This window comes from Tiliqua scincoides, chromosome 1 (assembly GCF_035046505.1).
Source record: "Tiliqua scincoides isolate rTilSci1 chromosome 1, rTilSci1.hap2, whole genome shotgun sequence".
NCBI lineage: Eukaryota > Metazoa > Chordata > Lepidosauria > Squamata > Scincidae > Tiliqua > Tiliqua scincoides.
In genome coordinates this window covers 198,879,984-198,905,056 of record NC_089821.1, presented here as the reverse complement: position 1 = coordinate 198,905,056, position 25,073 = coordinate 198,879,984, and the positions used below count along the sequence as shown (strand labels likewise).

Genomic DNA, 25,073 nt, shown 5'->3' with positions numbered 1-25,073 from the left:
TGAAAGGAATGATGTTATTTGGAATAGTCCTTTCGAAGGGTGGGCAAAACCTCTTTTTGACTCCACTTCTCAATGAGAATGGGATATTGTGCTCCCCAAAGGCTTTATTCCCTTCAAAGGGGAGGACAACCAATCTGGCCTAGGAACCTGCGTCAACATCCCAGGGTCGGAGCTGGGCATTTCTTCTAGCCACCAAGGCAGAGGCCATGGATCTTGCAGCAAACTGACAAGCATCAAGATGGGCATCTGTAGAAAAGGCTACTTACAGAGCAATTTTCCTCAGCCCTTTCTTGACACTCCTGGATAGGCTGTGGTCTGAAATGGCCAACTCTTCTGCCTCCAAAAAGGTAGTTTCAGACATTAGGAGGTTCGTGGCAGCTGCCTTGAAAGCATAAGAAGAGGTTCTAAGTCTCTCTTGAGAGCCACCTCTGTATCACAAGGGTCCTGCGGTTCCCCTTTGCCCTCTGACAGAATCACCACATGTACAATGTACATGTACATTGCTACAAGGCAGCAATGGGAGCATTGACTTGGAGTTCGAAGAGTAATCTGAGGCAGAGAAAAAAGCTTACCAAGCAATTTGGAAGCATGTTTCTTCTGAGATGGTGTCGTCTACTCTGCTTCCAAGATGGACTTAAATGCCTCTGGAAGAGAAACTCAGGTGACTTGGTGGGACCTTGAGGAAAAAACAGACACTTGGCCTCTGGCCTGGTTACACTGGCAGAGGCAGAAGGAGACCCAGCCTCTGAGCCAAGATTGAGAGACCTAGTTGCCTTAGGTAACAGATTAGGAAATAGGACACTGGTAAAAGCCTGTTCAGGTAATTCCGTGTTAGCGGCTTCTTCCCCCAAGAGTTATCCCTCCTCTCTAGAGGATATGGAGTCTGTTGTGCCCATTTCAAGAAGCCAGTTACCTTTAGTAGTTGGAGCCCTCTTATGTTGACTGCCCCTGTAGGAGCTTTGGGGCGGCAGGGAAGATGAAGAGGATGATTGAGACTTGCACATCTTAGTGGAGTCCCCTCAGAGTTAGAGAAAATAGAACCCAATGAAGATTGGGGGGGAAGGTGAACACTGGCGCTTGAACCTATAGGACTTAAGGTCCTGTCCTCTCGCCCCTGCTGAGTTCTCATGAGCTGCCCCAATTTGTCAGCCGCAGTCTGATTCAGAAGCCCTTCAACCCAGCTTTGCGCTAAATTTTGTGCCTCCTGAGACACTGGTAAAGCATCCTGTGCCTGGGGAATCCTGTCCTGGGGGAAAAACAGCTGCCCCAGGATGTGCCAAACCCCCTCTCAGGCCGATCTCCAGTCAAACCAGCACTTTCCCCAATGCTCTGGGGAAAGGGAACTTGACCCTGCGTACACTAAAGCAGAGACTTCAGGCATGTTGTCGCATCCCTGGAAGCCATGAGGGAACCATGACTCACAAAATGGAGTCCTTAAGGCACTCCTCAGCAAGTGCAGTGGAGAAAAGGCGAAGCTTGGAGCGTGGGACAGGCTGGGCGCCAAATTTCTTTTAAGTCTGCCTGACCCTCAGCATGCCAAAGCACAGAGCACGGTCAACAGGAGGTCTGTCAGCTCCTGACCCCTCCGCCTCGCTGCTTGAGATGAGAAGGGATAACACAGTCCCAGCAGGAGTTGGTGTCTCAGTCAGGGACGACTCAGTTGGCAGCCTCAGTTGGACGCACGTGGTAGGAGTGCGTCCTCCACGCCAGATGGGACAGGCCGAAATCCCCCTCAGCTGAGATGCTGAGGAGTGGGATGTGCCAGGCATGAGCTAAACAATCCTCTAACGCAGTAGCAGCTACTGAGGGAAAAATTCTGAGGTAAAATCCCCCCCCCCCACATTGAGGGACTTAGTACTGTGGAGGTGGGGAGAAGGGATTAAATCTGCATTGGGCCAGATCTCTGGAGGGTTGCCATGGCTGTGGCCGAGCTGGAGGAGACATTGGCCTGAATCATGGCCATTTCCTCCCAGTTGTAGAGGCAGAGAGCCTCTCTAGAGGGGCTTGCCATCTTGCACAAACCATCCCCTTATTGAATCAGAAAACGCCTCAGCTGGCTTCTGAAGGTCTGTGTCGTCCTCTGCCTGGCCCTCACTGGGTCTTGGCAGCGCCTTTCCTGCTGTGTGGTGCTTTGGCAGGAAACAGGCTTGGCTTGGCTTGGCTGCACTGCTGTTTGAGCAGGAATCAGGAGAGTAGATCTGCCTTCTCCACACAGCTTCTGGGCAGCAGCCCACTGCTGTGGTGCAGTTTTGGCGGGAAAGGGCTTGAGCTGTTATTCACCACCAAGAACCGCCCTGCAGCCAGGCTCCTATGCTGTTCCCAAAACCGGGGGGGGGGGGGAGCATGAGGCCTACAGTTGTCCAGCTGCTTAAGGGGCGAGAAGCAACCCCATCTTCTGCCCCAACAAGGATGGCAGTCAGGGGAGCGTGGCCAAGAATCACCCTGCAGCCAGGCTGCTATGCTGTCCCCAAACCAGGGGGAAGCATGGGCCCTACAGTTGTCCGGCTGCTTAAGGGGTGAGAAGCAACCCAATTTTCTGCCCCCAAAAGGGTGGCAGTCAGGGGAGCTCAGGCAGGATGGCTGCAGTCCTTTTCTCACAACTTGTTTAAAAGTATAAAAGGGGCCAAAGCCCCAGAAAAAAACAGTCTTGAAGGTCAGGTAAGCTGACCAAGAAAAACCCAACCTACCCTGCCTAGAGGCAAGGTCAGTCTGGGGAATGGAGGGAACCCCTCCCATCAGGAAGACTTTGTAACCTGAGCTGCCTGCCTGAGAGGGAGGAGCTTCCCAGATGTCAAGGACTGACCCTGCCATGGAGATTCCACAGTTGCTTGTTAAGGCTGCAATCTTAATCTGTAGCTCTCCAGGCTTTTTTTTTTGCTGCCCTACCTAGAGATGTCAAGGGCTGAATCTGAACCCTAACTGGCAAAGCATGTGCTGGCCCACTGACCTACAGCCTCTGCCAAGTCTCTATTCCGAAGCCTTTCTATGGGGCTGACACTGAAAGGAAGAATTCTCCCTTTTAAAAGGTCTGTGAATGTTTGGCATTGCGTCAGTGAAAAGAATCTGAAAATATTCCCAACAAATGGTGACCACGGCAACACTCGAACCTGCAATCTTCTGATAATATAGTATTTTTTTTATGTTTTAAAGAAAGTTAAATGTAAGAACAACATAAGTTTACACTATTAATGAAAAAGTATGTATACAAACCAAGTTAACACTAAGAAATGCTCATGATCAGTCTCGTGGTATTGAAAACAGTGTTAATTACAATGTTCCCTTTACCCTTTCTTTTTCTTCTTCAAAACAGAAATATTCCCTCTATTAGGAGTGCCTACAAGAGGGCCAGGATGAGTCTCATCTAATTCTGTGTAAACCAGAATCTGTTTGAATAGTCAAAATAAACTTCTAACAATAGAAAGGGCTTGGCCTTCAGAATCCTTTTGAAAACTGAAGTTGACATACAGTAATCAGTTTTTCTTTTCTCTCCTTAGCGTATATGTAAATTAATAATGTGTTTGTTGTGTTATTAGTAGATGCTTACATGCTAGTATGCTTGTATGTTCTTTCTTCTATTGTGATGTATATTTGTTTTAAGTAATAGAACTAAGTGTTGCCAGAGGTTTCTGGGAAGTTAGCTAATTCTGGAAAATTTACCAAGATATTGCTCAGAGGAAAGGAAAAAAAATGTGTTTCCTTTGTATGTGAGTTTAAATTAGAATGGAATAGATAAAGATATTATAGTATTTTTTTTTAAATGAAACTTTTTGAAAGTTATGAATGAATGAATGAAAGCTTTCTGTCTTCTGACCATTATACTATTTACAATGAATCTTTCTTTGCTAATTTGTATTGCTTATGAGCTTACTATTTTACAGGTTCTAACAAGAATACAGTAGTAAAAAAAAAGTTTTGAGTTGTGAAACAACAGTGTCTGCAAGTGTTTGTGTTTGTGGAGAATAATCACAAAAGCTTGAGAGCTTTCCACTTGGGAAAACCAAAGCAGATGATGATTAAACTAAAACAGAACTGATGGGATTGTGTATAAACTACCAACTGCAGACGTAGTCAAAGAGTGAAATGGATTAAATAAAAGGACCTTTATTTATGACTTTATTTGGAGAGGACTATTAAGACGTTTGATGTCTTATGATGAACCCTTTTCTTGATGATTGCAAACTGTAAAAGTGTTTGTAGTCTCTGTAGTGATGTGATGTCTTATGATGTGTTTTTATTATGTTTAATTTGTATTATGTTTTGTGATGTTATTGTTTTGTTATTGTGTGTGCAAAATGTGCAAAGAGTTAAGTTGCATATGGGGTGTCTGAAGTGTAAAAAAAACTGTTTATTGTTTTGTTTTGTTTCATATCAGTCAAAAGAGCAACGTGGAGAGGAATAAGCTAATAAGTATATAAAAATGAGTATCCAAACATTTGTATCCAAACTGAATCAATTGGCTTGTGTGTAACTATTGTAAAAATAAAGCCTCCAAACCCTTTTAAAAGGCCTGTGACTGGCATTGCGTCAGTGAAAAGAATTTGAAAATCTTTCCAACAAGTGCTAACCTTTCTTGGTTCAGAATGTTGAGATTTAGGTCATCAGAGTTCATCCAGTTGGCTTTTCAACACATTGGACTTCAAGGATGGACATCTACCTGAGCAAGTCCAAGACAGAACTGATCTGGGGAGGGGCCCTTGAGGCTTTTGTAGTCTGGGGAATTGAGGGAGCCCCTCCCATCAGGAAGACTTTGTAACCTGACCTCCCTGCCTGAGAGGGAGGAGCTTCCCAGATGTCAAGGACTGACCCTGCCATGGAGACCACCGAGAAGGGGAATTCTCAGGTAAGCTCAAATCTCCCCTATTCTTTTAACAATGATAGTAAATGGGATTTACTCCTGGGTAAGTGTGGGTAGGATTGCAGCCTCGGATAGTTAAAAATTTTCCTGCTTGATGATGTCACTTCTGGTCATGGCATCACTTCCAGTGGGTCCTGACAGATTCTCATTCTAAAAAGTGGGTCCCGGTGCTAAATGTTTGAGAACCACTGTGTTAGAAAACAAACTGGATATTAACCAAAGGCATTTCTTCATTTGCATTTTATAAAGTGAATGCATCAACACATTCCTAATTTTAAGGAAGAAGAATCTATCCAGGTTTTATTTTCTTCCTAGTGAACAGAGATATTCAATCCCTGGGAGCACTTTCAAGGCTCCAGTCTCATACCCTATTGAGCAGCTGCTAGCCAGTGACTGTGATAATCTAGGTGAACCAATTAAGGCAGCTTCATATCTTCATCCAGAGAAATAATGTGAAAATTAGGGTTGATGAGGCTACAATGGGTGTAGCTCCAATCTAACAAAATTGGAACACTTTGTTAACATTACATTTTGCAACAGGTTCTAAACTTGTAAGGCGAGGTTATCAGATAGGCTGCGGATAAAGATGTCATAATGCCTTTTAATTGCAACACCCCAATTTTTTTAATTGCCATAGAAAAAGTATGCAAAGAATCCTGTACAATTAGGCCTTACAAGCATTGTTCCAGTTTGTGCATGGTGCAACTGGGAATGTGATAGCATAACCATAATTCTTTATGTTTTGGCATTGCATCACAGGCTGGAGGGGGGGGGCGGGAGGACAAGGCCTGTTTCTTAAGATGAAAGAACATTTCAGCTGTACCATGTGCGGGGGTGGTGACCTAAATGGGATTAGTGCTTTGGAAGATCACTGAAAAACTCTTGCAGTTGCAGCATCTGCCACACTTTCCTGAGCAAGCCGCTCCATCAGTTATCTTCCCCGCTTTCCTTAACCACCATGCCACTTTCGGGGTAGGTGTGCGTGGTGACGGGCGCCTCCCGGGGCATCGGGAAGGGCATCGCTCCGCAGCTGTCAGAGGCAGCGAGTGGCTGCCCAGGTGCAGGACCGAGACAGGAAGTGCATGCCAGTGGTGTGCAACTCATCCCGGGAGGAGGAGGTGGTGGCGCTGTTCGAATGTGTCCAGTGGGAGCAGGAGGGCAGGCTAGAAGTGCTGGTCAACAACACCTTCTCAAGGATCCAAGCCATTGCTGAGATGCTTGATGTGCCCTTCTGGGAGAGCGGGACCTCCCTCTGGGACAAGATCAACAACACAGGGCTGAGGGGCCACTGCCCCCCCCCCCCCGCAGCAATACCTTTGTAGTAATTAGCATACTCCCCAGCAGAAGAAATGGCTCCCTCCCTCCCCCCCCCAGCCAGTACAAGTAGGAATCTCTCCTAACCTTCCTTGTAGCTGCTCTTGACTAGCCATGCTCTCCATGTGCTCTGAAAGGGGGCAGGGTGACCAGAGGTCATAACTTCCAAAGAGCCCTCCAGGACTGTGTTTTACTCACTCTACATATGCACTCTCTCTCTTCCCCCCCATCCCTGCCAGAAGCACTGAACCCTCTTCCCTCCTGTGCATGAAAAAAGTTGCAAAAAGGGCTTCAAATCACCCCCAACTGACGCCAGACTAGATAAAAAGAGAATAGGTTCAGAAAAAAATGCTGAAGGCAGGCAAAGGGATGGCTGGGGGGAGCCCCCCCTGCCCCTAGCTGTGGCCTTACTTTATATGTTTGAGATCGCCCCATGTTCCTGTATTTCTTACTGAGCATTTTCTGTGCAACTGTAATAAAATGGCTGATGGTAGCCTTTTCAGAAATATCCATCTCGGACTTTTTCAGAAAATAAACATGCTCAAAGACAGCTCCTATCCCACTGAAGGCCCGTCTAGTTTTTTGAACTTTACCCACCTACTGTCTAAAGGGGGGGGGGATATACATGTTGTTATAGGCTGTGCCCTGCCTCCTTTCTATTGTGGAGTGCGCATACCCACCTCATAAGGAGAAATACTTGCAAAGAGGCAATCAGCTGCAGAATACACCTCAAGATCCAAGACAAAGATATTCAATGATTAGGCATGACTTACAGCCCAATCCTATGCACGCCTACTCAGAAGTAAGTCCCATTAGATTCAACCAGGTGTAACCAGGTCTGACTGGAAATAAGTTCCCTTGTGTTTGAACAGGTACTTCTCTGATGGCTCCATCACTGACACTGCTAGTACAATGACACAAAGATGACAACACTTCTTAGCATTATCAGTTATGCAGTTTCTAGCACTATCAGTTATGGTAGAATGAGCATTAACAAAAGGAATGTATAAAAATCATTCCGCCTTGGTACTGAGGAAGCCAATGTTCCTTCGCAGGCACTGTGTCTACCAAGTGCTGAAAACAGATTTCCCAGGATGCAAACGTCAGCGTTGCTTATCTCACTTCAAGAGTTTACCATAATTGATCATGTGACACACAGGTGGGCAAACTTTCAACTTTAGGGATCCTGGACCTTTAACAATTGCATAGGAGAGAATTTCAGCAGGTGCAGCTTCTCATCTGTGAGAAGACAAGCTGCACCTGCTGAAATTCCCTCTTCTATACAATTGTTTAAGGTCCAGGATCCCTAAAGTTGAAAGTTTGCCCACCCCTGATGGAACAGAGGTACCTAAAATCAGAATTAAAGAACTATTCCCATGATTTAACAGACTTGTTGAAGATTTTCTGGAGGAAGGACAATGCAGAAATGAAAAATAAATGAATAAAATATTAATCAATCATAAAAAAAACAGTAGTACCATCAGTCCTGATTTTCTAGCTTTCATTCAGGTCAGCAAGATTATTTAGTGATGGAACGTGTTAAAAAACATGCTCCGTATAATGCCTGAGACTCATCTAAGCAGCAACAGGAACAACATTCCATTTTCTTTTCTGTTAATATGTTTTTATTTGTTTTTAAATTATGTTTTTAATCTGTTGTAAGCCGCCTTGAGTCCCTTCGGGGAGAAAGGCGGGGTAAAAATAAAGTTGTTGTTGTTGTTGTTAATATTATTATTATTATTATTATTATTATTATTATTATTATTATTATTATTATTATTTTCCCAGGAGGGAATCTCGTCCATGATGGAGGAACTGGCTTGTTTCAAGGTCACTCATTCCGTTCTCAAAGAATAACAGTGGCAGCTAAAACCTCCGCACCATAAAACCAACGAAGCAGGCTTGAAGGCGAGGATCCGTGCAGCTGGCGGAGTTTCCAGGACGCTGCCTTGAGAGATTCTGCCACCTGTGGCTGCCACAGCTCAGCAAGGCTCTGCCTGCGCTCAGTGTTCGACGGGCAGGCGCTCGCCTTCCGAGGGCTCCCCGTCCAGGGCTGACGAAGTTCTTTCTTGGGGCAGCGGGAGGGTCTCAACTTGCAACCCGTGGAGGTGGCCTCCTGTGCCGCTGTCGTCAGGGCTCGGCTCGGAGCTCATTGGCCGCATCGCTTCCCACGCAAACTCGGGGCGCTCAAAGCCCAGGCGCGCCAAGGCTCGCTGCTGCTTCTGCTGCGCGTGGAGAGCTTTGCGCGCCTGGGAAGCCGCGCTCCTTGTGCGCCGTCGGGGCTCCGCGCCCGGCCACTGGCTGTTCCCAGTCCCAGTCCGGAGGAAGAGGCCGGGCAGAGCCCTCGCAGGCGCAGGAGCGCCGTCCTCTCCGTCGCAGATGGCAGGGGCGGCCGGGCAGCCCCTCTCGGGGCGCGTGTGCGTGGTGACGGGCGCCTCCCGGGGCATCGGGAAGGGCATCGCTCTGCAGCTGTCAGAGGCGGGCGCCACCGTCTACATCACGGGCCGGACGCGGGACAGCCTGGAGCGAGCGGCGGCCGAGGTGCGGGGCCGGGGCGGGCGCTGCGTGCCGGTGGTGTGCGACTCGTCCCGGGAGGAGGAGGTGGCGGCGCTGTTCGAGCGCGTCCGGAGCGAGCAGGAGGGCAGGCTGGACCTGCTGGTCAACAACGCCTTCTCGGGGATGCAGGCCATCCTTGAGATGCATGATGTGCCCTTCTGGGAGAGCGAGGCCTCCCTCTGGGACGAGTTCAATAACACAGGCCTGAGGGGCCACTATATCTGCGCCGTCTACGCTGCCCGCCTCATGGTGCCCGCTGGCCGAGGGCTCATCGTCATCATCTCCTCTCCTGGGGGGCTCCGCTACATGTTCGATGTTCCATATGGCGTGGGTAAGGCCGCCTGTGACCGCCTGGCCACGGACTGTGCTGTCGAGCTGCGTCCCTTTGGCGTGGCCTGTATGGCACTCTGGCCTGGTCTTGTTCGCACAGAGACCACACTGAAAGAGGCAGAAGAAAACTCTGGGACCATTTCCCAGCAGCTGAAGAAGAGGTTGCCCACCGTGGCAGAGAGTCCGGAAGTGATTGGCAAGTGTGTGGCTGGCCTGGCCTCAGACCCCAATATCATGCACCACAGTGGCAAGGTCCTTCTCAGTCCAGATCTTGCCTGCCTTTACCAGTTCAAGGATGTGGATGGGAGGGATGTCTTTGATTACATTTCTCTCCGCAATATCCTTATGGAATTGATGCCCCAATTGTCTGGCTTCTTCCGCCTCATTCCTCAGTTCATCAGAATCCCCAAGTGGGCTCTTGCCCTCTATTCTAGCAGGTTTGCTGTATATCCAGCCCTTCCACTTTTACCCACAAAACCAGCAGAAAAGCCTTAGGATCAAGGCCGTATTAACCCATGGCTGGGCCCTTAGGCTTTCTGGTTGTTCAGGCCCTCTCTGGCACTTCAGACTTTCACCCTACTACAGCTGACAGCTGTATACTTATGAGAGTGTCTGTATGGATCCATCTATATGTACACATTTTGCTACAGCACCAAATACAAAGTACCTTTAACTATTGGAGCCCTAGAGCTCAGGTAACAGTGCCAAAGCAAAAAATAAAAATAATAAAAAATGATAGGCCCTATGGGTCCACTTGGCTTCAGGCTAGTCAGCCTTATGAATAATACAGCTGTGCTGCTTAGGATGGGAAGTCTTATATTTGACATTTTCTGATTGTTCATCATTCCATTTAGAGTTTGTTTTTTTCACAACTGGTAAATGGCTCAACACTTGGTTTCTCTTTTGGAAAGAACAATTTTTCCCATCTGGAAATCATTTTGAAGCAGGTTCTTTACTTTGAAAGTGGGGATTTTCTGTATAGTGCCTTGAAAGCACAAGGGCTCTTTCTTCATCCTGAATGAGCTGTGCAACTGTTTTCTTCAAATTCCATTTTTTTTCATGCTCCATGTCCTGGAGCTAATCGCTGCTGTACTTCAAAAACAGCAAAAGAAGGTAGGCTGCTAATAAATATTCACTATGACAGATAGATGGTGATATCTGAGAAGATTGTCCTGTAGTTTCTCCCCCTATGGAGATACAAGGTATAGCAACTATGCTTAAGAGTGGGCCAATTTAAACTGAGCTTTATATTGCAATATTATACAGCAGAGATTAGCTTAAGGTCAAGGAACATGAAATAACCTGGAATTAGGAGAAAACAGTTGTTCAGCTATAGAGGCCTGCATGATGAAAGAAAATACTGCAGAAAGAGCACTTATTATGAATTCAAGGAATCACACTCATGGTAAACAATTTCAGAAGGAAAACCTGCCTCCATGTGATTTTCAAATGTTTATTTTCAGTGCTTTCAGTCACGATCTATGACAAACTGTTCTCTGCATTTGTGCCTGTGTCTGTTTGAGAAGTTCTCTCCCTGTTCCTGTGTTTCTTATTGAGAGTTTTCCATGTATCAGTAATAAAAGGGCTGGTGCTGGCTTTTTCAGAAATATTTATCTGGGACATGTTCAGAAAATATGTACAAAGACAGCTCCTCTCCCACCCAAAGGCCTGTCTAGTTTTTTGAACTTTATCCACCTACAATCTAAAGGGGGGAGGGATGTACATGTTGTTATACATTCCTTCTGGTAAGCAGATCCACAAGCAAAGAGTGACTGTAGCAGGCCAGTTTCCTCTCACACCTGACACTGTGTTAACAAGTGTCATGCATGCATTCTTCGGCCCGGTGCATATGGCTTGCGTCCCCACAGTAGTGCCCCCAGCATCCCATGTGGGTAGAGAGTCCAGGTGATATCAGAAAATGTAAGATCCCAGGAAATCTCTGGGCCTCTTCTGAAAGCTGAGGTGCTCAGACTGACCTGAGATTGACCACAAAGGCAGGTGTGTGGAAAAACACATGGCTCTGGATATGTTACACTTGCAGTTAATGAGCACCTCGAGGCAAGGTGTTGATAAACAGAAAATAATCAGGAACATGTAGAGATCCCCAGCAGGGCACCAGAGCGCTGCAGAGGACTCCGAAGTCAGGGAGGACTTGGACTTGCCACATCTCTGACCTGCTAGGTTTTCAAGAGATAATTTGGCCCAGAAAACCAAAGCAAAGGTGTCCAATCTGCTTTGCGACACAAGGACAAAAACTGGCCATTGTGCAAACAGCCTTCAGTTCAGTTGAGCCCACAGGCCTCGCATCTAAGTACATGGAGGAAACCACAACAGAACGCATTTCCATGCGCAAGAGAGTGTTTTGTGCATGCATGCCCAGCAGGTGCCCAAGGCGACCTGGTGCCATCCCTGTTGGGATGCCAATGCAGAGAAGGCCCTGCCTGCCAGCAAACATCCAGACGGGGAAATGATTATGTTACGCCTGGCATTGATTTTGCCGCAGTGGCTGTTACTGATCAGTGATTTCCTCTGCAATTGAAGGGTGGATTTCTTCATGCTGCAACTGCTAAGGTACTTTCTTCATGCATCAGCATCTAAACATGATTTAAAATGATAGAAGGCTGTAGGTAGCCTGCTGCCTCCCTGGGGCAGGGCTGGCCCACCCATGAGGCCAACTGAAACAGCTGCCTCAGGCAGCAGGTTGGTGGGAAATGCTCATCTCTGCCTACTCGCCTCCACTGCTCCTCCTTCTCCTTCCACACCCTGGGCGGGCGGGGGGAGGATGGATGGATGGCTGGGGGAGGGATGGAGGGATGACCGAGTCATGCCAGTGGCTGAAGCGCCTCGCAGCCCAAGCCGGAATTGCGCGTGGGGCCTGCTTTGCTGGGGAGACGCGAGGGGGAACTCCTCCTGCGGGGAGGGGGGCTGAGCTGCCGGGGACCAGGCGTCGACCCTGCCCGAGTGCTGCCCCTCCTCCCTCTAGCCCCGGGACTGGGGGGCACAGGGGCGCAAAAGGGGCAGCGCAGGCGCCTCGGGGCCCCGGAGCTCGGCGGCCCTTGCCCGGGAGACCGCTGGGCGTGCCCGCAGCCTCCCCGCGCTCTTGCCTGGCCCGCCCCCGGGAAGGCCCGCGCGCTCCGTCTGGGCGCCCACCAGGCGGCACCGGCTCCCCGGCAGGGGCGAACTCAGGGCTGAGCCGCGGTCCGCCTCCCTGCCGCGGACACCCCCGCGCCGCCCCCGAAGACGGGCTGCTCGGCCGCCTCTTCGCTCCGCGGCCGCGTCACCGGGTTCTCTGCCCCAGCCCCGCCCTCCGCCAGGTGCGCCCCCTGCCCGGGCTCTCCAGGTGGGCTGCGCCGGGGACGTGCCCTCATCGCAGGCGCTCCTTTGCCCCCCACCTCCAGGCTGCTGCTGCTAGACCCACTTTCCCTCCCTGACCCCACCTCTGGCTGGCTGGCTGACTCTTCTCCTCCTAGGAGCCTCCTGGACGGAGGGAGCCAAGAGGTCCCCCCAAGCAGGACTGCTCTGACCTGTGCCTGCTGGTGGAAGTGAGCAGCAGTCCCCAAGGAGGTGTCCCTGCCTGCAGCAGTCCAGCAGGGCTCTGCACTCTTCACCCCTTTGCAGCCTGTGGGGTGCCTCCAGTTCCCAAAATGATGGCACCTGGGCTGGGCTCCAGGGAGCTCACAGGGAGCTCACCCAGCTGGGGTGCTTCACAGCTCCAGGGAGCTGGCCACAAGAAGGCCCACTTGCCCACAGGGAGAGAGTCTGCCAGTCAGCTAGCCAGCCCCTGTGTCCAGCACCTCTGTCTCTGAAAGACATCTGGGCCATCAGGTGCCATCCCCACCACCTCCTGTGGCAAGGAGTTCCACAGACCAATCAGAGGCAGGCAACCACTGTCCAGACTCCCCTTTCAGCACCCCTGTCTGTCCAGCCCACTTTGAAAGACATCTAGGCCGTCAGGTGCCATCCCCACCACCTCCTGTGGCAAGGAGTTCCACAGACCAATCAGAGGCAGGCAACCACTGTCCAGACTCCCCTGTCTGTCCAACCCACTTTGAAAGGCATGGAGTCTGCTGGATTAAACCCAGGAGTTTTTGCATTCAGAACAGATGAACTACACTAAGTCTCCCCACCCCTCCCTCCAAGTTAAGGTGCATAAGTAGGGTGAATCCATAGACAGGAATGTCATCAGGTCTTACTAGACCCAGGGAGTGGCCTGCCCAGTGGACACAGGACTGGGTCCTGAAAAAGTATTGGTGGGACAGGGCGCAAGCTGTCAGCCTATGCAGCAGTGTGTGCATGCATATCTGTTGGAGCAGTAGAGGAGCAGCAAGGCAAAGGCAATTGTTTGCAGGAGCCTTCTGATCTCCCAGAAGTGGGGCTTAGGACTCAGAAGGTGGCATAGGGCAGGGCCTCTGAGGGAAATTTGACCAGGGGGTATGAAGTTTCTTTTGGACCCCTTTGCAAAAGGGGAGGGGTGAAACAGGGGGAAGGTGGTGATGGGTATGCAAAATGGGGGCAGGGAGGGGCAAAACAGGGTGGGGGGAGGGTGGAGACAGCTGGAAAAGTCTTTGGAGCCCAGGTCTACCCACCCATCTGGCATCACATTCCTAAGCTATGCACTCCTAAGTCTCTCTAAAATCTTTTAAATATAGAAAGTCATGCAGAAAATTAACATCATCATATTTAGGCTCACACCAGAAAGGAAAGACTGTGGCTTAGATCAGCTAGTTACGGAGCCCACCAGAGGACAGGTGACTCTGGATTTAATTTTGTGCGGTACGCAGGACCTGGTTAGAGATGTAAACGTTACTGAGCCATTGGGGAACAGTGATCATGCTGCGATCCGTTTTGATGTGCACGTTGGGGGAAGAATACCAGGCAAATCTCTAACAAAAACCCTTGACTTCCGACGGGCGGACTTCCCTCAAATGAGGAGGCTGGTTAGAAGGAGGTTGAAAGGGAGGGTAAAAAGAGTCCAGTCTCTCCAGAGTGCATGGAGGCTGCTTAAAACAACAGTAATAGAGGCCCAGCAGAAGTGTATACCGCAAATAAAGAAGGGTTCCACTAAATCCAGGAGAGTGCCTGCATGGCTAACCAGCCAAGTTAGAGAGGCTGTGAAGGGCAAGGAAGCTTCCTTCCGTAAATGGAAGTCTTGCCCTAATGAAGAGAATAAAAAGGAACATAAACTGTGGCAAAAGAAATGTAAGAAGGTGATAGGGGAGGCCAAGCGAGACTATGAGGAACGCATGGCCAGCAACATTAAGGGGAATAATAAAAGCTTCTTCAAATATGTTAGAAGCAGGAAACCCGCCAGAGAAGCGGTTGGCCCTCTGGATGGTGAGGGAGGGAAAGGGGAGATAAAAGGAGACTTAGAGATGGCAGAGAAATTAAATGAGTTCTTTGCATCTGTCTTCACGGCAGAAGACCTCGGGCAGATACCGCTGCCCGAACGGCCCCTCCTAACCGAGGAGTTAAGTCAGATAGAGGTTAAAAGAGAAGATGTTTCAGACCTCATTGATAAATTAAAGATCAATAAGTCACCGGGCCCTGATGGCATACACCCAAGGGTTATTAAGGAATTGAAGAATGAAGTTGCAGATCTCTTGACTAAGGTATGCAACTTGTCCCTGAAAACGGCCACGGTACCAGAAGATTGGAGGATAGCAAATGTCACGCCTATTTTTAAAAAGGGAAAGAGGGGGGACCCGGGAAACTATAGGCCGGTCAGCCTAACATCTATACCGGGTAAGATGGTGGAATGCCTCATCAAAGATAGGATCTCAAAACACATAGACAAACAGGCCTTGCTGAGGGAGAGTCAGCATGGCTTCTGTAAGGGTAAGTCTTGCCTCACGAACCTTATAGAATTCTTTGAAAAGGTCAACAGGCATGTGGATGCGGGAGAACCCGTGGACATTATATATCTGGACTTTCAGAAGGCGTTTGACACGGTCCCTCACCAAAGGCTACTGAAAAAACTCCACAGTCAGGGAATTAGAGGACAGGTCCTCTCGTGGATTGAGAACTGGTTGGAGGCCAGGAAGCAGAGAGTGGGTGTCAATGGGCAATTTTCACAATGGAGAGAGGTGAAAAGCGGTGTGCCCCAAGGATCTGTCCTGGGACCGGTGCTTTTCAACCTCTTCATAAATGACCTGGAGACAGGGTTGAGCAGTGAAGTGGCTAAGTTTGCAGACGACACCAAACTTTTCCGAGTGGTAAAGACCAGAAGTGATTGTGAGGAGCTCCAGAAGGATCTCTCCAGACTGGCAGAATGGGCAGCAAAATGGCAGATGCGCTTCAATGTCAGTAAGTGTAAAGTCATGCACATTGGGGCAAAAAATCAAAACTTTAGATATAGGCTGATGGGTTCTGAGCTGTCTGTGACAGATCAGGAGAGAGATCTTGGGGTGGTGGTGGACAGGTCGATGAAAGTGTCGACCCAATGTGCGGCAGCAGTGAAGAAGGCCAATTCTATGCTTGGGATCATTAGGAAGGGTATTGAGAACAAAACGGTTAGTATTATACTGCCGTTGTACAAATCTATGGTAAGGCCACACCTGGAGTATTGTGTCCAGTTCTGGTCGCCGCATCTCAAAAAAGACATAGTGGAAATGGAAAAGGTGCAAAAGAGAGCGACTAAGATGATTACGGGGCTGGGGCACCTTCCTTATGAGGAAAGGCTACGGCGTTTGGGCCTCTTCAGCCTAGAAAAGAGACGCTTGAGGGGGGACATGATTGAGACATACAAAATTATGCAGGGGATGGACAGAGTGGATAGGGAGATGCTCTTTACACTCTCACATAATACCAGAACCAGGGGACATCCACTAAAATTGAGTGTTGGGCGGGTTAGGACAGACAAAAGAAAATATTTCTTTACTCAGCGTGTGGTTGGTCTGTGGAACTCCTTGCCACAGGATGTGGTGCTGGCGTCTAGCCTAGACGCCTTTAAAAGGGGATTGGACGAGTTTCTGGAGGAAAAATCCATTATGGGGTACAAGCCATGATGGGTATGCGCAACCTCCTGATTTTAGGAATGGGTTAAGTCAGAATGCCAGATGTAGGGGAGGGCACCAGGATGAGGTCTCTTGTTATCTGGTGTGCTCCCTGGGGCATTTGGTGGGCCGCTGTGAGATACAGGAAGCTGGACTAGATGGGCCTATGGCCTGATCCAGTGGGGCTGTTCTTATGTTCTTATGTTCTTATGAAAGTGTCCTCTGCATACCAATACTTGCTTCTGCAGCAACTGTAGCCCCACAGCGATGTCCCTGAGCTCCTATACTCTCCTTCATGGTAAGCAGATCCACAAGCCAAGGAGTTATTGTAGCAGGCCAGGAACGGAATGTTCCAGGAAATTTCTGGGCCCCTTCCATTGGCTCCTGGGCCCCCTTTCTGACCCTGGGCCCAGGTACAAATTAGTCCCTTTACTCCTGTCTCCTGGGCCCTACTCTTGTTCCCTGGTTTGAGAAAAGAAGGGGCTGGGATCCAATGGAAGAGAAAGTCTGAAGGAGAGTGATTAGACCAGGGGTGCCCAAACCCCGGCCCTGGAGGCCTCTCAATGCGGCCCTCAAGGAGCTCCCAGTCTCCAGTGAGCCTCTGGCCCTCTGGTGATTTTTGGGAGCCCACACTGGCCCGCTGCAACTGCTCTCAGTGTGAGGGCAACTGTTTGACAATGAGAACAACATTGGTGAGCTGTGGGATGAGGGCTGCCTCCACTGATTGTTGTTTCACATCTGTGATGCAGAAGCGGCAGGAAAGGAAAGGCCAGCCTTGCCTTGTGCAAGGCCTTTTATAGGCCTTGAGCTATTGCAAGACCTTCATTCATTCATATAAGTTCATCTTTCATATGTTCATTTATGTAAACGTATGAAAATTTATTCAGATTTGAAATGTAAATTAATTCCTTTCCCCCCCAGTCCTCCCCCCCCAGACACAGTGTCAGAGAGACAATGTGGTCCTCCTGCCAAAAACTTTGGACACCCCTGTTTTAGAGAGTCATAGGAGTATGTTTGGTTTTCTGTATTACTGTATCTAGCTGGGAACACTGAGGGCAGGCAGACCTGGGCGCCACATCAGGGAAACCAGGTAGACTTGGGTTCCAAAGACTATTCTGGCTGCTGCCATCCTGTCCTGCCCTGTTTTGCCCCCTCCCCACCCGCATTCTGCCCATACCCACCACCCCCACCATCACCACCCTGTTCTTTTCCCCTCTTCAATTCAGAGGAGGAGCTTGCATTTGGCATTTCTTCAGTACCTCAAGCTCTGAACAATATTTTCCTAGCCTGCAAACAACCTCCATGTTGAGATGGAGGCTCCTCACCTCTACAGTGCATGTGCAGGACTGGCCCAAGAAGACTTCCTGGCTCCTGAGGTGGCACGTCAAGTGCTGCCCCCCTTGCCTGGTGGTGTGCCAACCTCTGCTACTCCTGTTCAGGGCCTCTGAGAGGAACTTTATCAAGGGGTACTGTTACATGAAAATCCCCTTTTTCCTTAGTTGTGATTTTATATCTGGTTGCAGGCCAAACTTCTCACAGGCCAACACTTCCAAAACTCTGGTCAAGCTACAAGCTCATGGATTACACAACCTCCACTTCCATGTGGTCACTGTATTCATTGTATTGTTTACCCAATCACTGTTTATGCAAAAGTGTCTCCTAATCCAATCACTGTTTATACAAACACATTAAACCTCAACACACAGGTCACAATCAGGTCAAGCCACAAGCTCATGGTTACAACATCCACCTCTCTAGGAGGAAGAAGTCTTGCATAGTAAATCATTGTTTAAGTGTCTTCTATTCATTGTATTGTTTTAACTCAACCTCTGCTTAAGTACTCTATACAGATTTGAACTGCCTTCCTGGGTTAATGTGTGTAAGTTTCCCCAGCTAGGAAGACAGTCATTTGACCATATTGAATTTTGCTGATAATCCTTTCAATGTTTTACATATTCCAAGTACCCCACTGTGTGTAGTAAGCAAGCATATCCAGGTCAGCTCTAGGTCACATCCAGATCAGCTCCAGGTCAGCAAAAACTCTTTTTAAGAGAGCATCCTGTGCTTACCAAAACTTGCTTCTGCAGCAGCTATGTCCTATAGCTGTGTCCTTGAGATCCTATAGGCTGTGCCCTGCCTCCTTTCTATTGTAGAGTGCGCATATCCACCTCATAAGGAGAAATACTTGCAAATAAGCTGCAGAATATACCTCAAGATCCAAGACAAATATATTCAATTGTTGCAAGGTCATCAGCAAAGTTCAAAAGCAAACTCAGTAGGCAAGAGGGGTGATCGTCTGCAGGCTTTATTTTGTTGCTGGCAACGGGCCTCTCAGGGAGTCCTTTCCAAATGAGGAGAGCAATGAGAGCTATGTGGGAATTATCAGTGCCTCCAGAGAAAAACAATGTTCCAGTGTGGGCCTTTTGCTTATATAGCATTTTGGCTTCTTTGTCTGAGAATCTCACACTGTCATTGGCTGGGGTTATGACATCAGAGATGGAGGCTTTCTCAGGATTGGCTAGAGATCACTTTACAAACATTTGATTGTTGTTTGTTGTTTGTTCGACTGAAGTTTCAAGTTACAAGTTCCAAATATGGCAAAAAACATTAATTTAGACATATATTTTAACAACCACTAGGTGGCACTGTTTACTCATTTATTGGCTTTGGTTTGTCTTATGCTTATTTCTGACAGAGCTAATGCTATTCTTTTAATTCCCTCTACGTGACTGTGCTATTGTGATGCATAGTGGCATAAACTTATATTTAATTCAAAACAAAACAAAACAAAATTTGAATTGTTTAATTCAAAACAAAAAAATTCAAAACAAACAAACTTTATTGTAAATAAAGATTTTAAGAGACTTTTCTCTTTATTTTAATTAAATCCAGCTTTCTCTGTCAGCTTAGAGGCTCTGACAGAGATTCTCAGGAATGTTTTGCTAATTAGGGGCTTTCTCATATTATCTTGCTCCTGTCTATTTCTGCATATCTGTTCCTGTCTGTTTCTGCTGATGTCTGTATTTGTCAAACTCTATTTTAATTAGCAACTGTCTCTGCCAAGGTCTTCTTCTCCATTAAAAGAAGAAGAACACAGGTGTGTTTCACCTGTGTATAACCCTTAGTTTTATGTTCTTGGTGTCAAGAGATATCGGCTTCCCTGATTAATTGGTGCAGGCATCCTGCTTCCTGCCTCCTTTCTAATTCTCTAATCTTACTTTAAGTTGTAAATCTGTCTCTGGGTTCCAATTAAACAGAACCTTGAGTTTACAGAGATATACAGAGTTCTTATCTGTAAGGAGTACCTTTGTACCATATTCCTTAGAGTCTCCTTGTTAGATTCTCTTTAATTAACATTATGCCAGACATCTGCTTTTCAAGGTTACTTTGAGACACATCTGAGACTTAAGCAGACTTAACAGTCTAATTTAATGGCTTTTTACTATTTTGTGTATTTTATGCTTTTACTAACTTTCAAACAGTAAAACCTATTCCTAAACTATTACATGTGTTAGTTACACTTAACTATTAAAATATTGAAGCATCTTTTGGCTTACATGCTAACTTTGGTGTGTTGCTTTGGCATGGTTCTGTTTAGTTTCATCTGTCATACTAGCAATTAACTTGAGATGTAAATTCCAGCATACTCCCTTTTGATGAAGCGTTCACCTTATCTGGAGCTTTGATAGTTTGCTAAAATACATTCTTTTGTTAATTTACACCCACAGGGCAGTACAAAGATCAAGAAGTACACAGATTTGTTTTCCATTTTCTTCCACATTTATTTCAAAGTACGTAAAAAGATACTAAGTATATTGGTCAGGAAACTGTGTCAGCACATCAGACATCACTCCTGCAATGTTCCGTCTTTCAAATAATTCATTTTCAACCCTTTTCCACTCACGGCAAACCGACAAGGCACTAAAATTGTCAAGGCACACTACCAGTTTTTTATTGACATGAAATTATTACATTACAATTAATTTTTAATTAATACAATTAAATTATTGCATGACAAAGAAATCCACAAAAAGCTTGGAGAGGGAAGTATATGTGATTTCTGGAATGGAGGAAAGATGTTCAGAGTTAGGATGGGATGGCTCAGGAGAACCCAGGGGCTTGCGCAGGCAAGCAGCAAAGGGAGCTGGGGTGGCCCAATCCCTTCACGGAGGCAATGCAGAAAGGGTTGCTTTGGGGTATTGCAGGCAAACTGTGGCAAGGAAAAGGGACTCTCAAGGACCCTTTTCAGTCAGCCAATCCTTAAGTTGTTGGCCTCAGCAGATTTGCTCGCTTCCTACCTGCTTGCCCACTTCAGGCTCACGCACTCCACAGTTCCCACCTGGAGCTCCTCCAGGCTTCGGTGACTGCCCAACAGCACACAAGGCAGGCAACAACCACCTTAGTCTTGCTCAGCAGCAGGAGCAAGCGACAGCAGGACCTTCGAAGTAGACCCTTTCTGACGCTTCTTAAAAGCATGCTGCTGCGTGAGACGCAAAGCAGCCACAACCAGCTCCTTTGCTGGCTGCAACTTTTACTTGTGCTGCCACGCAGGGCTGAAAGCAGCCGCTTCTCCTGTGCGGCTGCTGCCTGTCTCCTCTGGCCCCGTGGCACAACTGAGGGAGCCTCGCGGCACAACAGTGTACCCTGGCACAGTGGTTGAAAACCGCTGCGAGCTATAAAGAGTTCAGAAAGCTGCCAATGAGCCTTACAAAAAGCCGACCAAAAAAGAGATTAATTTAAAAAGTAGGATGTACAACAGAAGCAGTGAAGCCACAACACTACACTGATGTTCCTTACAGGTGTATCAGTTATGGCAGAAACATAAAGCCCACTCAAAATGCAATGTATTTTCAGTTTCAAAGGATTTTCTTTGCAGATATAATCAAATCCGAGTATCTTCAGACACTAGGAGATGTTGATGTGAGTGATGTGATGTGATGTGAACCACTTATCCCAAATCTAGTAAGAAGTCTATAGTTTATATGAATATATATATTCATTGTTGGTCCAGTCAATTATACCCGAAGGGTATCTGATCAAGGGCACAGCCCAGGCGTTAATGGCTCTGATTGTGTTTCCAGCCTTCAACTTTGACTTTAGTATCTTGCGGACTCTTTTTAGGTACTGTTGCTGAGTCCGATTGATTGGACCAACAATGAACTAGAGACCCTGGACAAGAAAACACGAAAATTATTGACAATTCACCATGAATTTCATCCTAAAACTGACATTGACCAGCTGTATTTAGCTCGCAGAATTGGAGGTTGTGGCTTATTACAAGTCCAACAGACAGTGGAGGAGGAAATGCGCGGCTTCCATGACTATGTATGCAACAGTATAGAGAAACTTCTAAAAGTGGTCAAAAGTGAAAATGTTATCTCTGAACCAGAGACAAAAGTGGACTACAAAAAAGAGACATTCACTCGCTGGCTTAATAGCTGGATCGACAAACCTTTACATGGACAGTTTTTCAAAAACATTGACAGCGTCTGTGACAAACAGACCACCCGGTCCTGGCTTAGGGACAGATTTTTACGCAAAGAGACAGAAGGTATCCTGTTTGCAGCCCAAGAACAGGCCCTTCAGACGAATGTGATGAAAGCCAGAATTCCAGATACCAGTGACAACAGCCTATGCCGACAATGCAAAAGATGGGACAAGACTGTAAACCACCTGATTTGTGAATGTCCCAAAATTGCCAATACTGACTATAAATGAAGACACGATGATGTTGCATGACTTATACATTGGGCCTTATGCCAAAAATATGGCTTCGACATGTCCAAAAAAGCTTGGCAACATCAGCCGGAGAAAGTCCTGGAAAACGAGGTCAAAATCTTATGGGACTTTAGAATCCAAACGGACTGACGCGTTGAGGCCAACATGTCTGATATCACATTAATTGACTACAATTCCCGACTTGTGACATTCATCAACATTGCCATCCCTGGTGATCACAGGGTGGTAGAAAAGGAACATGAAAAAATAGACAAGCACCACAAACTGTGTCTAGAAACCACCCAATTGTGGATGAAACACACTAAGGTGCTGCCAGTAATCACAGGCACACTAGGAACCATCTCCGCAAATTTTGACAACTTTTTGCAACAACTGAATGCACCAGCAATTACACTCGCTGAGCTGCAAAGAGCTGCTATTATTGGAACTGCGTCATTTATCCGTCCAATCATAACACATATTCCCTAACCATACTTTTTTCAGTGGAATCAGTTCACTTTAAGCTTCTCGACATCAATTCCACAGTAATCAAATGTACAAAAATAAAATTATTTACATGCATGTGTGAGCCAGGCCCATGTTTCTCTGTGTGTAAAAGCAAAGTGTACAAATGTTGGGAGCTGTTGTAACTTTGAAATTAAATAAATAAATGGGAAAGAATAGAATATTTAAACTACAAGAACAGTGCTTCCCTCTGTCCAGCGTGTCTTATTGTTTTTAAAGGAATGGTAGTGTTCATCACCTCAATCACATTGTTTGGAAAAAGAAATCCAAGAATGGAATAAGATTCAACTGATCCCACTGTATTTTGACCCAAAGTACATACTGTATCAGCATTGTTCAGTTACAAAAGTAAAATTCAATCATGTACACGCTTTCCTAAAGAGAAATATGAGCTAAGAATTCCTTTCTGCCTCCAAATCTGTTTCTAGTGTACTCACTGGTAAGCATCATAAGTGTTCTTTAGTAAGGATGGGGCTCTTTCAGGCTACATACACTCAAGGCACAATCCTAACCCACTTTCCAGTGCCAACATAAGGGCAATGCAGCTCAGAGGTAAGAGAACGAACATTCCCTTACTTTGAGGAGGGCTCCGTGAGTGCCACCCAACGCAGGATGCAGCACACGTCCTACTGGCATTACCATGCCAGTGCTGGAAAGTTGTGTAGGATTTGGGCCTCACTGGCATACATGGTGGGGGTCAGGTAGACAAATGCCCTGCGCAGCACCTCGCAGGGGGCAGCACCCCTCATCGCCAGGGGGCGTGACCCTTCCCCTCATCGCCATTTTTTCCTTTTGGGGGGCCCATTTTTGAGAGAAGGCCTTTTAAGGGCTGGGGAGGCTGCCTGTGGCCCCCCCCCGCACTATCCAGTAGACCTTCTGAGGCCTTCAAAATGCTGAAAAAACGGCACTTCCAGTTTTTTGTAAAAAAAAATTATCCTTTAGTTGAGGCTACAATGGGTGTAACTCCAATGTAGCAAAGTTGCAACACTTTGTAAGCATTACATTTCGCAAAATGTTGTAAAAGCAGAAGGTAAGGTTACCAGATAGGCTGCAGATAAAGATGTCACAAAGCCTTTTAATTGCAACGCCCCAATTTTTTTAATTGCCATAGAAAAAGTATGCAAAGAATCCTGTACGATTATGTCTTACTAGCATTGTTCCAGTTTGTGTATGGTGCAACTGGGAATGCAATAGCATAACCATAATTCTTTATGTTTTGGCATTGCATCACAGGCTAGGGTGGGGGGGGGTGGGAGGACAAGGCATGTTTCTTAAGATGAAAGAACATTTCAGGTGTACCACGTGCGGGGGTGGTGACCTAAATGGGATTAGTGCTTTGGAAGATCACCGAAAAACTCTTACAGTTGCAGCATCTGCCACACTTTCCTGAGCAAGCCGCTCCATCTTCCCTGCTTTCCTTAACCACCATGCCACTTTTGGGGCAGGTGTGCATGGTGACAGGCGCCTCCCGGGGCATCGGAAAGGGCATCGCTCTGCAGCTGTCAGAGGCGGGCGCCACCATCTACATCACGGGCCGGACCCGAGAGAGCCTGGAGCAAGCGGCTGCCGAGGTGCGGGACTGAGGTGGGAAGTGCATGCCAGTGGTGTGCAACTCATCCTGGGAGGAGGAGGTGGTGGCGCTGTTCGAGCACGTCCAGCAGGAGGGCAGGATGGACCTGCTGGTCAACAACGCCTTCTCTGGTCAACAACGCAGGACTGAGGGGCCACTACATCAACACAGTCTATGCTGCCCGCCTCATGGTGCCCACTGGTCGAGGGCTCATTGTCATCATCTCGTCACCTGGAGGGCTGCGATACATGACTGATGTTCCATTCGGCGTGGGCAAGGCCGCCTGTGACCGCCTGGCCACTGACTGTGCTGTTGAGCTGTATCCCTTTGGCATGGCCTGTGTGGCACTCTGGCCTGGTCTTGTTCACACGGAGGCCACGATGAAGATAGCAGAAGAAAACTCAGGGCCTCTCTTCCAGCAGCTGAAGGAAAAGTTGCCCACCATGGCAGAGTGTCCCGAAGTGAGTGGCAAGTGTGTGGTTGGCCTGGCCTCAGACCCCAGTTTCATGTGCCACAGTGGCAAGGTCCTCCTCAGTCCAGATCTCACCCGCTATTACCACTTCAAGGATGTGGATGGGAGGGATGTATTTGATTTCATTTCACTCCAAAATATCCTTATTGAAATGATGCTCCGATTCTCTGGCTTCTTCTGCCTCATTCCTCAGTTCATCAGAATCCCCAAGTGGGCTCTTGCCCTCTATTCTAGCAGGTTCACTGTATATCCAGCCATTCCAGTTGTCCCCACAAAATCAGCAGAATAGCCTTAGGATGGGATGAGGAGTCTTACATTTGTCATTTTCTGATTGTTCATCATTCCATTCAGAGGTTGTATTTTTTACAACTGGTAAATGGCTCAACTCTTGGTCTCTCTTTTGGAAAGAGCAATTTCTCCCCTTTGAAAATCATTTTGAGGCAGTTCTTTACTTTCCCTCTGAAACTAGGGATTTTCTGTATGATGCCTTGAAAGCACAAGTGCTCTTTCTTCATCATGAATGAGCTGTGCAACTGTTTTCTCCTAATTCCACTTTATTTCAAGTTCCATGTCCTGGAGCTAATCACTGCTGTATTTCAAAAACAGCAAAACAAACTAGGCTTCTAATAAATATTCACTATGACAGATTGTGGTATCTGAGAAGATTGTGCTGTTATTTCTCCCCCTTATGGAGATACAAGGTATTACAACCATGCTTTTGATTCTGCTCATTTAAATTAT

General features: G+C 47.4%; 2 pseudogenes; both read left to right on the top strand.

Annotated features, from left to right (window-relative positions):
* The first annotated feature begins 8,548 nt into the window (after nt 1-8,548).
* On the top strand, nt 8,549-9,550 carry LOC136646909 (dehydrogenase/reductase SDR family member 1 pseudogene; annotated as a pseudogene).
* A 14,167-nt stretch (nt 9,551-23,717) lies between these two features.
* LOC136646893 (dehydrogenase/reductase SDR family member 1 pseudogene) lies at nt 23,718-24,621 on the top strand (annotated as a pseudogene).
* The last annotated feature ends 452 nt before the right edge of the window (nt 24,622-25,073 follow it).